At 44.2% G+C, this 17,409-nt stretch overlaps 1 long non-coding RNA gene across 1 annotated transcript in view; it reads right to left on the bottom strand.

Annotated features, from left to right (window-relative positions):
- The window catches only part of LOC310866768, a 110,001-nt gene that overhangs the window by 38,627 nt on the left and 53,965 nt on the right, over nt 1-17,409 (bottom strand). Inside the window, exon 2 of the long non-coding RNA XR_014569955.1 lies at nt 15,481-15,568. This is a non-coding gene — a long non-coding RNA (uncharacterized lncRNA). The remainder of the gene's footprint in view (nt 1-15,480; nt 15,569-17,409) is intronic.

Genomic DNA, 17,409 nt, shown 5'->3' with positions numbered 1-17,409 from the left:
GAGGCAGTTCGATTCCCGCTGGGAACGCTGTGGGCGTGTTCTCTCCTCAGTGCCCAGTGAGTTGGGAACGCTGTGGGCGTGTTCTCTCCTCAGTGCCCAGTGAGTTGGCGAAAGGGCCTTTCTGTGTGGAGTTTGTATGTTCTCCCCGTGTCCCCTAGGGTAGGTACCCTCACATGTTCTCCCCGTGTCCCCTATAGGGTAGGTACCCTCACATGTTCTCCCCGTGTCCCCTATAGGGTAGGTACCCTCACATGTTCTCCCCGTGTCCCCTAGGGTAGGTACCCTCACATGTTCTCCCCGTGTCCCCTATAGGGTAGGTACCCTCACATGTTCTCCCCGTGTCCCCTATAGGGTAGGTACCCTCACATGTTCTCCCCGTGTCCCCTAGGGTAGGTACCCTCACATGTTCTCCCCGTGTCCCCTAGGGTAGGTACCCTCACATGTTCTCCCCGTGTCCCCTAGGGTAGGTACCCTCACATGTTCTCCCCGTGTCCCCTATAGGGTAGGTACCCTCACATGTTCTCCCCGTGTCCCCTATAGGGTAGGTACCCTCACATGTTCTCCCCGTGTCCCCTAGGGTAGGTACCCTCACATGTTCTCCCCGTGTCCCCTAGGGTAGGTACCCTCACATGTTCTCCCCGTGTCCCCTAGGGTAGGTACCCTCACATGTTCTCCCCGTGTCCCCTATAGGGTAGGTACCCTCACATGTTCTCCCCGTGTCCCCTAGGGTAGGTACCCTCACATGTTCTCCCCGTGTCCCCTAGGGTAGGTACCCTCACATGTTCTCCCCGTGTCCCCTAGGGTAGGTACCCTCACATGTTCTCCCCGTGTCCCCTAGGGTAGGTACCCTCACATGTTCTCCCCGTGTCCCCTAGGGTAGGTACCCTCACATGTTCTCCCCGTGTCCCCTAGGGTAGGTACCCTCACATGTTCTCCCCGTGTCCCCTAGGGTAGGTACCCTCACATGTTCTCCCCGTGTCCCCTAGGGTAGGTACCCTCACAAACAACATGCAGTAATCCTGGTCTCTACACTGCCTCCCCCTGGCCAGCTGGGGCGCCTGATGGAGGGCCTAATTTACACTAGACGAAAAAAATGGGGTTACAAAATTGTGGGATAAAAAAAAGAAAGAAAGAAAAAGTGTTGACTAGTAATAATAATATTGATAAGAGACTCCCAGCATAGAGAGTTGGCTGGGAGTCTTATGACACCCCATAAGGTCACTTAGGTAAAAAAATTGAAAGATAATAATAATAATTAAAAAAAACAAATAAGCACAAACAAACCACTTCACATGAATGATAGGTGGAATTCAGCGAGAGCTGCTGCTGCTCATTGCAGCCAAAGGTAGTGTCTGTCTGCAGGAAAACACCCCCGTTGTCTATATTACCTTTAATCATCAGTTATTTTCTCAGAAACGTTCTTCATAGCTGCCAAACCTCCGTTTGGAAGTGATTATAGACCATGCCCACCTACACACCTCCTTTAGACACATATAGACCATGCCCACCTACACACCTCCTTTAGACACATATAGACCATGCCCACCTACACACCTCCTTTAGACACATATAGACCATGCCCACCTACACACCTCCTTTAGACACATATAGACCATGCCCACCTACACACCTCCTTTAGACACATATAGACCATGCCCACCTACACACCTCCTTTTAGACACATCCAAAGTTAATCACTTCTTCCTTCCTTCCTGCACGATGACAAATATTTCCACAAAGTAGGGCTGTAGTGTTAACCCATTCTGACCTGAGATCAGATTCATACGAGGTTTCCGCCGGACACACACTGGTCTGATGAACCCATTCTGACCTGAGATCAGATTCATACGAGGTTTCCACTGGACACACACTGGTCTGATTAACCCATTCTGACCTGAGAAAATATTCTAAAAATGTCAGTTGTTCTTCGATTTTTCAAAAAATAGCAGACCTACAAGCTCGTAGCGGGCCACTCGGTGGCGCGCTATGAGCTTGTAGATCTGCTATTTTTCAATAGCTAAAGCATAACATGATGCCAACACCAAAATGGGTTCCCGATCAAAATGTGTTAAATGACTGACACACGGAGTGTGTTCCGTGTTTTGGACAACAATGCCATTCTATTTCTGTGGACTGTGTTGGCTATATGGAAATCACATTATATGTAATTAACAATTACAGTGTGTACTGTGTACTGTGTTATTTTTGACAATAAGTAATTTTTGACAATAAGGAGAAGATACAATAATGCACAATGTCTTAACTCGCAAAGGTTTTTCAAGTAACAAGAGGTTAGGCTAAAGTTCACCCTCTGTTTCCAGTTCAGATCACTGCATCTCATCTCATTGACCAGAATGTGTCTGATTGAATGTTCCACACTGGCACACAAGGGGCACGTTCAGAGATAGCGCACTGAGCACTGCGCTCCGGTGCGGTATTTCCGAACACGCCCCTTCACAAGTTATGAGGTGTAGCCTAACTTCCAACCAATCATTGACCTCCACTAGACTTCAGTCATGCCCTACATTTCACAGTTGTTCACAACAAAGCCAAAGGGACACATTGGCCTGCAGAATGATATAATAAGCCTGGAGAATTGATCCTTTAAAATGTTATGCAGCTACAAATTTCAGGAATCTCTGAATGTCTGTCCTTCGCATTATGTATTAAGTATGAAGAAAACATGACCTCTAATCTGTACAATTCCTGCAACCAGTAAATGCTGTACATGTTAAGTCCAGGGATATGGAAATTGTTCTGGCCTGTAGCATAATAGATACAACATAAGGTCACATTCATACCAGAGAGCTTTGCTGCGATTAAAACGAATCCTGCTGCGCATTGTCAGAAAGTGCGCTTCGTTTGGCAGGTGTGAAGGCTCATTCGAATCCTATTGCGCAGCAAATAACCGCATTTTACTCCGCCCAAAAACGTGGGTTTCGCTTCGCTTCGAATCGCACTTGACTACGATTCGGTGCAGGTGTGAATGCAATCCGCAGTAAATAAAGGAAATGAAGCAAACATAATGTGGCGGGTGAGGAGCTGAACACAGTTGGAGACGGTTAAGGCATATTTTACGCAGCGCAAAGATGTCCCGTTACTGTGGATAGACGTGGTCGAATAAGGAGACTGAAGCCCTGATCGAAATGAGGACGTGTAGGCTACATTAATCAATTGCTTAAGAAAACACATAAAAACACTGCAGTGTATTATAGCCTACATAATATTCTGTCTGTCTGTCTGTGAGTGCCGTAAACATGGAGTGCTGTCACTGTGTGGGACTGGGGAGTTATATCAGTGCGCTCATGCAGCGCTGTGCCTCCATGCCCAAAAGAACAGTGTGTGGCGGCTGCGTGCGTAGAGAGAGAGAGAGGGGGGAGGGGGTCCCAGACGGCACGACACATGCACGTTATGAGTGTAATTTTATCACCATAGATTTCACTGTGTAGGCTATAGTTTATGAACGGAACACATTGATAAAGGTCCCCCCTGCTGCGTTTCCAATTGCTGCGAATGACAGTGTGAAGGCAAACCCCAGCCAATTAAATATGCAAGAATCCCGTTTCCCCGCCCATACGGATCTGAGTCTACCGAAGTATTAGGTGAGAATCTGACCTAAGATCTATTGCTGCACAAAACATTGTGAGCGTGCGGCCGTGCGTGCGTGCGTGCGTGCGTGCGTGCGTGCGTGCGTGCGTGCGTCCGTGCGTCCGTGTGACTTTAACTGCCAGTCAGTCAGCCAGCCACTTTGCAGCTCTGTTTGTTTATACGCATCTTGACATTCACGTTGACCTTGCAAACAGCATTAATGTGACCTTGCAAACAGCATTAATGTGACCTTGCAAACAGCATTAATGTGACCTTGCAAACAGCATTAATGTGACCTTGCAAACAGCATTAATGTGACCTTGCAAACAGCATTAATGTGACCTTGCAAACAGCATTAATGTGACCTTGCAAACAGCATTAATGTGACCTTGCAAACAGCATTAATGTGACCTTGCAAACAGCATTAATGTGACCTTGCAAACAGCATTAATGTGACCTTGCAAACAGCATTAATGTGACCTTGCAAACAGCATTAATGTGACCTTGCAAACAGCATTAATGTGACCTTGCAAACAGCATTAATGTGACCTTGCAAACAGCATTAATGTGACCTTGCAAACAGCATTAATGTGACCTTGCAAACAGCATTAATGTGACCTTGCAAACAGCATTAATGTGACCTTGCAAACAGCATTAATGTGACCTTGCAAACAGCATTAATGTGACCTTGCAAACAGCATTAATGTGCACACTTGCCAATAAGCCTTACATGAGATGCATGTCACACAGTGGGATGTGTTGAAATGCAATGCGCCCCACGGTAGGGCTGGCCAATAACAGAAATGTTATTATTTGAAATAATCGCGATATCGGTTTGAAGTCATATCATCGAGCCCTATCCCTACTTGCTGTTGTTTCACGGAAACACAAACATGGAGACATTAGCCCATTCTGACCTGAGATCAGATTCATACGAAGTTTCCGCTGGACACACACTGGTCTGATTAACCCATTCTGACCTGAGATCAGATTCTAGAAATGTCAGTCGCTCTTCGATTTTTCAAAAATAGCAGACCTACAAGCTCGTATCGCGCCACTCGGTGGCGCGATACGAGCTGAATGTATGTCCTGTATTTCTGTTGTATACTTGGCTCCTCTAGGCCAGGTATCTAACAGTGCTTTGTGTAAAGAAAAGCGCATTGAGGAACACATCGCATTCCGTTGTGTTGCCATTAACTTGCCATTACTGCACCAGGGGGAAGTGATGCAAATGCAATAAACCCAAGGCTGTTCCTTTGGGAGATTGAGATTGGATTTCAATGTGACTGAGACACACTGCATTCCATTTGCAAAGAAGCAATATACAGGACATGAAAAACAATGTCACCACATTTGTATATCTTTGTGTACACCAAGCAAAACAACCACATTGCATTTCTCATTGTGTATTGCATTTAAAAACAGGCATCCATGCTATATACCCAGCAATACTTTTGCAAAGGACAACTGAATGAATGCATTGCGATGAAATGGCAACTATAAATATTAAATGTTTGCAATGTTTGGTACAGTAAGATCAAAAAGATAAATTGTACTTGAGGACAATAGAAAAAGGGTAATAGTTTTGCTGACAGTGTGGTATTTGTCAAGGAAGCTTTTAGGCAGATTAAGAATGACATATGATTGCTACCGCCTGTGCCTTTTACCGCTAACATTTCCCCAATGAAAACCAAAAACAATATAGTTCCCAGACAATGGGACTTGACAACCCTAACCCCTAACCAATCACATCATTGTTGCCATGACTCCTGAGATCAAGCTGACCCAACATGCTGTGTCTCTGAACAAAGGCCTTTGTGTCAGAGACTAAATAAATTCATGATAATATAAATGTGTACGTTATAGGAGGTGCTTTGGCACTGCAGAGGTCCTTCTCAGCAAACACCAGAGAAACAGTTTGCAGGGCTTATACGGACAGGTTCTCTGGCTGGACAAACCAACACCAACTGTTGCATCAAACATGTGTTACGTTATTTATTTTCACATATATTATATATTATTATATATTATATGTTTACATTGTTTAGATGCTTGTACAGCCTGTCACTGCTGCTCCGCTTGTCAACCACAGCTCCCGACGTGGGTTTTGGGCGTACGCAACGCAACACACGCGCACACACACACGCACACACACGCACACGCGCGCACACGCGCACACGCACACGCACACGCACACACACACGCACACACACACGCGCACACACACACACACACACACACACACACACACACACACTTAATTTAAAATATGATTACTGTGTCTATGTAGTTATTGTCAAATTGATTCCAACATTTTCTGAAAAATTCTAAACAATAGCTAAGCTATTGTTTAGCTGATTTGCAAGCTATTATAGCTTGCAAATCATCTTTTTTAAATAGGGGGCCGCAGCCAGAAGCTATGGCTATTTAAGGGTCCTTGCCATGGAACATTCTGGGAACCAATGGGTCGGGTAAGTCTTTTAAAATCTGTTCTGCCATCGCTGGTGCATTGTTTGCACACACAACCCTAATGCGCTGCCGTACAAGCACTGTCTGTGACATGCTCCACCACGCATCCTACACCCTCAGGACTGTGGACCGTTTGTCTGAATAAATTGCAGTGGCTGGCTCATGTCATTACCATAATGTCAGTGATAGGGTCAGGACCACGACACATGCCCGAGGAGGGCGTCGCAGCTTATGAGCTGGACACAAACGTTTCATTTAGTTTTAGTCACATTTTAGTCTCCTGGAATGTCTATCATAAGATTTTAGACAAAAATTTGACTAAAATGTATTTTGGTGGGCCTTGATGCTGTCGTAATGGCTGATTTTACACTTCCGGAAAATAGCCGATCTAGAAGCTTGTAGATCAGCTATTTTCAGCATACGACCAAGTGTAAAATGACTTGTGTCTTTTACTTATCCTGGATCTCTTGTCCACTATAGTCCCTCCCTAACATTTCTGTCTAGTTTTATTTGTTGACGAAATTGTCAATATTTAGTCTTATTAGTCATACAGTAGCTTCGTTTCCTATTATTAGTCGACGAAATCAACACCGGTCTGAATATCTTCACATCTTTAGGGTTAGTTGTAGCCGAGTGGGTACAGCTATAAGTAAGGGTGAGCCTTACTGAACCATTGCGGGTCCATTTGTAGCCTACACTCTAGAGTTAGAGTATCTTAGTGTACACTTTCTGAAGCTTTCAAATTGCAATAGGTTTGGAGATGTAAACTTGTAAACAGCTCCAAACCTGCTGTCACTAACTACTCTCAGTGACATGAGAAACTAAGTCTTGCTGAGGGGCAAAGCGTTACTATGATGCATGATAGCAGCAGGTTTATCACATTATCACTTGCATCTGCCTCATGGTTTTCTCACACATTTCCCTGTTATTGAGTGAAACGGCCACGCTAACTGCCACGACACACGCATGAATCTCAAAGACGGATTTGTATGGCCCAAATCTACCGCAATAATTTACCTCTAATCTGCACCACTGCTTCTGCATGATAAGACATTCCCCAGCATCGACATAAACACTGTCCAAAGTCATTTATACCCAGCCACAGAGCCTAGGGAAGGATTCCACGTACTGTACTTGTTTAGTATGCGCAGGCATGTGCACATGTAGACATCAAAGGGGCCTTCAGCCCCCTGCCCTTTCACCCGTCTGTAAAACAACTGCCCTCTCCAGACCATGAATGCAGCGTTTACTACATGGGCGAAAGAAATGCAAATGCCCTCCTCTCCTTTCCATGCCATACCCAAGAATTGCTTTTTTGGGAACTCTCCTGATCTTGGACAGCATTGAACTCTCCTGATCTTGGACAGCATATTGAACTCTCCTGATCTTGGACACAGCATTTTGAACTCTCCTGATCTTGGACACAGCATTTTGAACTCTCCTGATCTTGGGCACAGCATATTGAACTCTCCTGATCTTGGACACAGCATATTGAACTCTCCTGATCTTGGGCACAGCATATTGAACTCTCCTGATCTTGGACAGCATTGAACTCTCCTGATCTTGGACAGCATATTGAACTCTCCTGATCTTGGACAGCATTGAACTCTCCTGATCTTGGACACAGCATATTGAACTCTCCTGATCTTGGGCACAGCATATTGAACTCTCCTGATCTTGGACACAGCATATTGAACTCTCCTGATCTTGGGCACAGCATATTGAACTCTCCTGATCTTGGACAGCATTGAACTCTCCTGATCTTGGACAGCATATTGAACTCTCCTGATCTTGGACAGCATTGAACTCTCCTGATCTTGGACACAGCATATTGAACTCTCCTGATCTTAGACACAGCATATTGAACTCTCCTGATCTTGGACACAGCATTTTGAACTCTCCTGATCTTGGACACAGCATTTTGAACTCTCCTGATCTTGGACACAGCATTTTGAACTCTCCTGATCTTGGACACAGCATATTGAACTCTCCTGATCTTAGACACAGCATATTGAACTCTCCTGATCTTGGACACAGCATATTGAACTCTCCTGATCTTGGACACAGCATATTGAACTCTCCTGATCTTGGACAGCATTTAACTCTCCTGATCTTGGACACAGCATATTGAACTCTCCTGATCTTGGACACAGCATATTGAACTCTCCTGATCTTGGACAGCATTTAACTCTCCTGATCTTGGACACAGCATATTGAACTCTCCTGATCTTAGACACAGCATATTGAACTCTCCTGATCTTAGACACAGCATATTGAACTCTCCTGATCTTAGACACAGCATATTGAACTCTCCTGATCTTGGACAGCATATTGAACTCTCCTGATCTTGGACACAGCATATTGAACTCTCCTGATCTTGGACACAGCATTTAACTCTCCTGATCTTAGACACAGCATATTGAACTCTCCTGATCTTAGACACAGCATATTGAACTCTCCTGATCTTGGACACAGCATATTGAACTCTCCTGATCTTGGACACAGCATATTGAACTCTCCTGATCTTGGACACAGCATATTGAACTCTCCTGATCTTGGACACAGCATATTGAACTCTCCTGATCTTGGACACAGCATGTTGAACTCTCCTGATCTTGGACACAGCATATTGAACTCTCCTGATCTTGGACACAGCATATTGAACTCTCCTGATCTTGGACACAGCATATTGAACTCTCCTGATCTTGGACAGCATTTAACTCTCCTGATCTTGGACACAGCATTTAACTCTCCTGATCTTAGACACAGCATATTGAACTCTCCTGATCTTAGACACAGCATATTGAACTCTCCTGATCTTGGACAGCATTTAACTCTCCTGATCTTGGACACAGCATTTTGAACTCTCCTGATCTTGGACACAGCATATTGAACTCTCCTGATCTTGGACACAGCATATTGAACTCTCCTGATCTTGGACAGCATTTAACTCTCCTGATCTTGGACAGCATTTTGAACTCTCCTGATCTTGGACAGCATTTAACTCTCCTGATCTTGGACACAGCATTTTGAACTCTCCTGATCTTGGACACAGCATATTGAACTCTCCTGATCTTGGACACAGCATATTGAACTCTCCTGATCTTGGACAGCATATTGAACTCTCCTGATCTTGGACACAGCATATTGAACTCTCCTGATCTTGGACAGCATTTAACTCTCCTGATCTTGGACAGCATTTAACTCTCCTGATCTTGGACAGCATTTAACTCTCCTGATCTTAGACACAGCATTTTGAACTCTCCTGATCTTGGACACAGCATATTGAACTCTCCTGATCTTGGACAGCATATTGAACTCTCCTGATCTTGGACACAGCATTTAACTCTCCTGATCTTAGACACAGCATATTGAACTCTCCTGATCTTGGACACAGCATATTGAACTCTCCTGATCTTGGACACAGCATATTGAACTCTCCTGATCTTGGACACAGCATATTGAACTCTCCTGATTTTGGACACAGCATTTTGCGTCTAAATAATTTATCATCACTGCATCTCCAGTAGCCAACGAGTGCTGGGTCGCGCCCGGAGGTTGAGAGCTTGTAGATCGGCTATTTTCTTCCAAAAGTGCCCTCTTACGGAATGTCAGCCCCTGCCTCTGTAACACTCTCTGCAGGTCCCTGGTAGTATGTATGAGAAAAACTATTTTTTTTAAATAATTTATATTTTTTGTCCCACGATTTTGTAACCCATTTTCACCCCTGTGTCAATCATCCTGTGATGTGATCCTGGGCTCTACACACCCTCCGCCAACCTAGGGAAAGCAACGGACTTAACTCATGCTTCCTTCATGCTTGAGTGTCCAAGTTGCTCCTTTACACCTGACAGGGGTCCCTGGTTGGAAGGAGCACGTTATTCCAACCAGCTCCTTTCCCCTCCATCAGGTGCCCCGGCTGGCCAGGGGGAGGCAGTTTAGAGACCAGGATTACTGCATGTTTTTGTGAGGGTACCTACTACCTACCCTAGGGGACACGGGGAGAACATGCAAACTCCACACAGAAAGGCCCTTTCGCCAACCCCGCCTCGGGTATGGGCACTGATGACGCGGAGGAGGAAACACGCCGCCAGCACCCACAGCGCCCCGAGCGGGAATCGAACCCAGGACCTTCTAGCTGTGAGGCGACAGCACTACCAACTGTGCCACCGTGCCCCTCAGAAACAAACTAAAGGATTTGAGTGCAGTACGGTGTACCCCATCATTCCTACAGTAGGTCAGTGGTAGGTGAGTGCAGTACGTACGGTGTACCCCATCATTCCTACAGTAGGTCAAAAGAGTGGACAGATCATAGGACCCAACTGCACAGAATTTAAAGCGGTCATCGTGGTTATGCAATCTGCAGGCCCCTCACGACTGATTTATGGACATTACCGAGGCTTCCAAATATGAACAGTAGTAGGTTACATTTGTAGCCAAGCTGTATAATAGCATCCTTAAGACGTTGGTACTTAAGCACCTTGGTAAGGAATGCCTCTTCCAGACTGTGGTCAAATGTACATGATGCCACTTCCAAAATGGTCACTTCTCTACTGTCCTCATCAACAACAACAACACTATCTGGTGTACGACAGCTCCTGACGTGGGTTTTGGGCGTACGCTGCACGCGCGCACACACACACATACACGCACGCACGCACGCACGCACGCACGCACGCACGCACGCACGCCACACACACACACACAGACACACACACACACACACACACACTTTAAAATATGATTACTGGACCTTTTTGATGGCCATACCTTGAGGTCTTTCACACAATTGCAGCAGCGTCATGGGTTGCCAAAATCTGACTTCTTCAGGTATTTACAAATTAGACATTTTATTACTGAGGACACTTCACTTTTAGCCAATAGTTCCGCTTCACAGGTAGAACGAGCCCTCTCTTTGCAATTATCTAAGAAACAAATTTCAATTTTCTGTGACGTATTGAATTCCTACTCATCTATATCCTCTCAGATTACTAAGCAGTCCTGGGGAAAATATCTGGATGTCTCTATTCATGATGAGGGCTGGGCAGATATGTGGGCCTATGCGAAACAGATTTCAGTTTGTAACCGAACTAAATCCATCCAGTTCAGAATATTACATCGTATACATATAACTCCTGCTCTCAAGAACAAAATGGATGTCAGTGCGTCCCCATTTTGCTTTAAGTGCAAGACAGAGATTGGTAATTACGTTCACTGTCTTTGGTCCTGTGTGAAGCTTCAGAACTATTGGTATGACATTGTGTCAGAACTCTCTGTTATTTTTGGTGTCTCGATCGATTTAGATCCGTTGTGTCTTTTACTTGGTCTCCCGGATGTTCATGTCATTGATGTCAAACATAAGAGGTTGTTCAACTTATTAACGTTTGCTGCTAGGAAAAATATTATTTTGTTTTGGATCAAGGATGTTGCTCCATCAAAGAAATCATGGCATAACATTATAATGGGCTGTATTCCTTGTGAATACATTACATGCATGTTGCATTCTAAATTGGACACTTTCTACAAAATTTGGGACCCTTATTTGAATCATATTGGAACCACACTGTCTGCCACGATACTTGGAGGTTTTCCGTACCAACCTTAGATATCTTAATATATGCCAGCATTCTTCCCTAGTGGGTGCTCTGCTTTGGGGTGGGGGCTTGTCTGCCCTTTGGGTATGGGGGGGTGGTCGCCCGGGCAGGGGTCTCGATGCGTTGCGTCGGGGCCGCTTCTTGGGGCGGTGGCCCTGCCGCCTGGAGGGGTGGCGGTTGCTGCCTTTGAGTGGAGCATGCATGGGTCTGCTCTTGTAATGATTTGGTGCCTATGATAACTGTTGTCTGCCTTTTTAATATATGTATTCATGTACTGGATGGATGTATTCCCTGATTGGGAGTCTATGAAAATTTGAAAGTCACTTGTCATTATGGTTAATTGTCCTTGTCATGTCTTTGTATATTCAATCTTTTTATTTATAATAGTGTTGTGCCTGAGCTGTTTTTCTTTTCATTTATTTTCTTTGTTATTATGTTCTTGTTGTGTAATGTCTGTGTCTTTAAAAACCAATAAATATACTTTATAAAAAAAAATATATATGATTACTGTGCCAGTCTATGTGGTTATTGTCAAATTGATTCCAACATTTCCTGAAAAATTCTAAACAATAGCTTGCAAATCAGCTTTTTGCCCCCTTTTTAATGGAAGTCTCCATCACTATGGCCCTCATTTATCAACCGTGCGTACGCCAAAATATGGGCGCACGCCGAAATTACCGACATTTTCGGCATTTAACATTTCCGGCAAAGCTTGAAATTGAACTTGAGTAGGACAAATAGTCACGTCTGGTCGCGAGCTGGCGTACGCTGTTTTTCTGTTTTACACAAGCGGAGCAGCCTTGTCTGAACTGCTGAGAGGCTGTCACAGGCATCAAAACATATATGTATTCACTCCTAAAATGTTTATATAAAAGGTATGTATAATGTATATGGGCTACATGTAAAAAATAAATAAATAAAAATGTTAAGGAATACATGTGTCATATGAAATTAGTAGGAGATAAAATCGCACAATTAAAAACAATGTTGCAAGAGATGCTTAAGCCATTTAAACAGTGTTTTGCATGAGCGCATACATGCGAGGATTTGGGCTGTCTGTGCTGAAATATTTCCATGACGGGACGTTGGAGAGTATAGTGCAGCAGTCCCAACGTGGTATAGCCTACTGTAGCCTAATCTACAGCAGGCCGATGTCTTTCTTACGGTATGTGCAATATAATAAACCCGACACGTCGCTCAATGCCAAATGTACCGTGCCAGGCTCCCAGCGCAAGTGGGAACTGCATCGGAGATATAGGTATATTACCCAGCCAGGCAACCACCAGCCACATGAGGCTATACGGTTTTTGCTGCACATTCATATAATGACAGTTGACAGCCCGGCCGGCGGCCACTGCAGTGACTATAACGACTGCGAGGCAATCTAAATAGACTGTCGAACGTCGGAACGTGCATGGTCAGTTGGTCACGGACGGACCACTGTGATAGAGACAGACAGACAGACAGACAGACAGACAGACAGACAGACTGGACAGGAGGAGCACCTGCAAAACAGCAGCGTGTGTGTGCCTATTTGTTATTTAATTATGGTTCACAGGTTCAGGTTTTCGTTCACTAATATATCTTGTTGTATATTAAATTAAAAATACTTTAATGATTTAATATACAACTAACAACACACAGTGGAAAAATTGCGATATGTGTGCGGGGGGTGAGGCGGGCAGCAAGGGAAACGAAGCGAGAGGAGAAACAGACAGCTTTATTTAATGTGTCATGTAGGTGCGTGCGTGCGTGGACATGACAGCAAGGCAAGCGAGGTGAGAGGGAACAGACAGGGTAGGCCTAGAACTTTATTTAATTCATGCAGGTGTTCGTTGTTTATTTATTTAACAACACACCAGTTAGTTGGGCTTGCAAGTTGCGTGTGCGTGCAGCTTGTGTGCGTCTGTGTGTGTGTGTGTGTGTGTATGAGAGAGGGGGGTGAGGCGGGCAGAAAGGCACGGTAACCATGGTTTCCAGATCGTATAGCAGTGGTTCAGGTCGCAAAAACGAGGGCGAGGCTTGATTTCTTAGGGCGTGCCAGATCAAATTCAGCCGTGACATTTATTAACGTGAGAACGAAATTAAGGAAGGATCAGCTGTTTGCGATCACTTTATAAATGCCGTGGCGACGTGGGTGTACTACAAAACCTGCACTCGAATCTGTGGCAGATTTTACACCCGATTGATAAATGCCTCTGCTACCACTTTGTTTAAACACACACAGACACACACGTCTCACCACATAGAGATTCAAGGTCATGTGGGTACTTTATATTTGCTCTATAAATAGACCTAAAAAGTTGGAAAGTTGGACATTTTGTAAGACGTTTTCTGGTGTTTGCGTAACGGTATTTGATCAAATACCGTTATCTTTAACTAGATAATAGAGAAACTTTTTTTTTTTCTTCTTTAATTTTTTTTTAATGTCCTTTCATTTCAAAGTTGATTTATACAAGTTTGGTTAAGTTCACCCCGACTGCTCAATGCTTTTCAATCGGTTATATTTGCTGAAACTGAACTGACCCTCAAGGTCTACGTCCCCCCGGGAGGAATCGAGGATTTCATCAATTTTCTAATTCAGGCCTAATAACAGCATGGGTTCCCTGTGCAAATGAAAAGCTTTCCGACAGTTAAGCTCAATTAATTAGCCGTTATCTGACTAATTGGCTCGAATACCCCTGCATGATCGCCTACATCTTAACCCATTCTGACCTGAGATCAGATTCATACGAGTTTTCCACTGGACACACACTGGTCTGATTAGCCCATTCTGACCTGAGATCAGATTCTAAAAATGTCAGTGGTTCTTCGATTTTTCAAAAAAATAGCAGACCTACAAGCTCATAGCGCGCCACTCGGTGGCGCGCTATGAGCGCGCAGATTCTAAAAATGTCAGTGGTTCTTCGATTTTTCAAAAAAATAGCAGACCTACAAGCTCATAGCGTGCCACTCGGTGGCGCGCTATGAGCTTGTAGATCTGCTATTTTTCAATAGCTAAAGCATAACATGATGCCAACACCAAAATGGGTGCCCGGTCAGAATGGGTTAACCCATTCTGGACTGAGGTCGATTAAAAGAAAGGCTTCTAAATCCTAAAAATTTTCGGAAAAATCCATGTTTCTATGTCAGTGGTGCTCAACCTTTTTCATGTCAAGGACCCCCAGAATTATCTCTATTGGGCCACGGACCCAAATCAGTTTTCAGTTTTCAGTTTCAGGGACCCCCCAGAAGCCAATATTTTAGTTAAAAATGCTCTGGAATATATATTCAAAGATTTGCGCCACATTTTCACGACTTTAAAAAAAATAGCAGACCTACAAGCTCGTAGCGAGGCCACTCGGTGGCGCGCTATGAGCTTGTAGATCTGCTATTTTCCAATAGCTAAAATAGAACAGAATGCTTGAAACACCAAGAGGGGCTCCCGCCAAGAATGGGTTAAATGTAAATTGAAAACACTTCAGTGGTAATGTAGTGGGAGAATGGCTTTCCTTCCTCCGTACCTTTTCCATTGGACTTCAGTGGTTTGCATTGCATTATTAAACAATCACCAATGATGTGCATGTGCTGACATGATGATGTGAGCCCTGTGCCCACGCTGCTCTCTGCACTGTTAAAGACCCCCCCAACAGAGCACCTGCAGGGAAGTACGTGCATTATCTACACACGGTTCTGTTCCAAAAATCAGACAAGCCCACACTGACTGAAATAAGTACAAGTACAGATTGCCTCAGGGGGACTGCAGGAGGCGTGTTTCAGATGGGCAGACAAATCAATAGTTTCGGCGGGCGGCTGTGGAGAGTGTAAGATAGCAGATTAGTGGCCTTACTGAGACTCTGGATCGTTGATGACCAGGTTTCGTTGTCTGGCCTCAGTCATCTAATGTGGCTGATGGATTCTCATGAGTACTGTGTCCACTGTGGGTAAGAGGGAAAAAGCGAAAAGGAGAGAAAAACAAGTTAGTATCAAGATTTCAGAAAATGGCCACACCAATTGCACAAAACATGCCTGATTGGAGATACAACAGTCCTGCTTAAAGCAGACTGTAATGATTTATGTGACGATCAATAGCATCTATAAATGCACCATGTCTGTCTTTCTGTCCGTCTGTCCGTCTGTCTGTCTGTCTGTAATCCACGTAAATCGAGAACCGTTCGCCCCATAACTTCAAATTCGACTCAGTGAAAATACCAACTGCTGTGCTTCCGTTTAGAAGAAAGAAAATCAACAAAACTAATTCCCAAAGTAGCAAGTTCATTATTTGAGCTAAGAGTTTGAGTTCATTATAATGCTTACCCCTGCAACTTTTAGCACAAAAGTCATACACCTCAGCAAAAATAACAACAATCACATTGGCACCCCCATAAACACAGTCAGCCCAAGACTTTAAAGTCTGGGCAAAAAGCCTTTATAGAGATGAATAAAAAAGTATACAATAAACAAGAGAGGATTTTGTACAAGACAAAAAAGTGTACCGTTTTAAGCCCACACTTTTACATCACTGACCAGTTTAGAAAGCCTTATTTAAAAATGTTTCTTGTCAAATGCAAAAAAAACAAAGCCGACAGGATAAATTATTCCATCGTTCTCCAGCTGAAGAGAAACAAAATGGCCGTTTCCATGGTGGATGCATTCAAGTGAAAGACATACAGTATTGGCACATACCATGGAGTATGTGACTATGAATAATGGATGGGAAAAGGCAGCTGGGCCACTATCATGCTATTCTCCTGCCCAAGGCTGCATTTTCATAATGTATGGTTAACTCACCCCAACCAAGTGCCGTGTGTCACATAGACTACTGTAGAAATGTACATTCATTTCCAAGCCAGTGGCAGTGCTTTTTCTACCGGAACAGAGCTATAGTTTCCCAATTCCATGTAGGAAAAGAGTTATTGAAGCAGTCTTTCTTTCTGTATTGGACTATATGGAGATGTCATGTATAGAAAAGCTGCTCCTTCTGTCCTCAAACGCTTGGATGCAGTTGATATCACTCTACTCTGAGATTTATATATCTGGTGAACCTTATAGAACTCGTCACTGCGTCCTACTGTATATGACAGGGCTGGCCCTCCTTGGCAGACAGGCGAAGGAATCTGATATCTATTCATTTTTAAAGCAATTGATGGGACTTGTATATTAAAGCTCTGCTGGATTGGAATCCTGTAACATATACTGTAGGATGTTATGGTGCGTGTCAAAGTAGAACCCAAATGAAGGCAACACAGGCAGAGTACTTTGCAAGAGTTTTAATGAAGACCAAACTGAAGCAGGCAGGACAAAAACCATAAATCCATCCAGGCAGGTCAAAAGGTAAACAAAGAGTAAATGTATTAAAGTCCAAAAAACACACAGAGGATCAAACCTGAGGAACACTCGGGAAAGAAGTACTGAAAAGCAGGAGTCCGGAAAACACACTAACAAATGGTTATACTCTAGCCAAGCATTAGCAGAATGAGTCCAGTCTTATGGGTGGAGCTGATAGGGGAAGTAGCAGAATGAGTCCAGTCTTATGGGTGGAGCTGATAGGGGAAGTAGGCACAGGTGAGTCCAGTCTTATGGGTGGAGCTGATAGGGGAAGTAGGCAGAATGAGTCCAGTCTTATGGGTGGAGCTGATAGGGGAAGTAGGCAGAATGAGTCCAGTCTTATGGGTGGAGCTGATAGGGGAAGTAGGCACAGGTATGGTTATACTCTAGCAAAGCATTAGCAGAATGAGTCCAGTCTTATGGGTGGAGCTGATAGGGGAAGTAGGCACAG

This window comes from Protomyctophum parallelum (assembly GCF_964188405.1).
Source record: "Protomyctophum parallelum genome assembly, chromosome: 11".
In the NCBI taxonomy this organism is placed as follows: domain Eukaryota; kingdom Metazoa; phylum Chordata; class Actinopteri; order Myctophiformes; family Myctophidae; genus Protomyctophum; species Protomyctophum parallelum.
Note: the sequence above shows the minus strand (reverse complement) of the source record. Positions and strands in the feature narration are given on the sequence as shown.